Raw genomic sequence first — 1,044 nt, forward strand, 5'->3', positions numbered from 1 at the left:
TATAAATCCCCTCTCAGTGACGATGATGGTCCATTCATTCCCCATGGTCTGTGCATCTCTCAGTGGCTCCAGGAGTGGCACACGAGCTGTACTTTGATCCCTCACCATTGTCCTTTAAAACACTTTACAATGTCAGATCAAGTCAGACACCTCCTTTAGCTACACTGATAGTTATATCAGCCTGCAACCTAGTCAGGGCCCCTTAGGAACAGGTGGTTCATTAACCTGACGGCTCCCGACCTCACGGCTAGAGAAACAGCCAGAATCATGTGTTTCTAGGCAAAGAAACAATCACCGGGACCACAAGAATTGCTCATTTCCTAAGTGGAGACAGGAAAAGGAGGGCAGGAATGTCCTAACACAGAAAGCACTTCAGAGTGAAAATGGGTCACCCACTTCTATCACCTTCCTGTACGAGTCCCTGAGAACTAGAATTTAACGCCATTCAGCACCAGGCCTGCGCTAGGCTTAGTGCTTCCATCCAAGGTCAGTTCTGAATAAAGGCATTAGCTTCCTCCTTGGTCTCCCTCAGGTCACTCACTCTAAGGAAGCCAGATGCTATGTCGTAAGGACACTCAAGCTGCCCTGGAAAGGCCCACAAGGAGAGGAATGGAGGCCTCCAGGTAACAGCCATGTGAATGAGCTTGGAAGCCAGCCCCAAACAAACCTTCAGATGACTGCAACCCCAGCCAAAATCTTGATTGCAGGCTCAAGAGATGACCTGAACCAGAGCTAAGCTGCTCCCAAATTGCTGATCCAGAGAACTGTGAGGTAAATGTTTTAAGACACTGAGTTTGGAGGTAATTTGTTACATAATAGATAAATAATATAGGTGGGTGAGACTACGTGGGGTATCAGGCCTAGGAAAGCACGTGAGTATACAGGACTGAAAGGGGGAACTGTACCTTCTCAACAAGCATTTAAAACAACTAGTGACAGTTGAACAAGTGACTACTGTGAACATGAGACTGTCTATTAAACTCCATACACATTCTACTAGTTCCTTTAGGAATCAAGATAGTATGGAAGGAAAAAGGTCCGAAG

This window comes from Vicugna pacos, chromosome 9, assembly GCF_048564905.1.
Source record: "Vicugna pacos chromosome 9, VicPac4, whole genome shotgun sequence".
Classification (NCBI taxonomy): Eukaryota; Metazoa; Chordata; class Mammalia; order Artiodactyla; family Camelidae; genus Vicugna; species Vicugna pacos.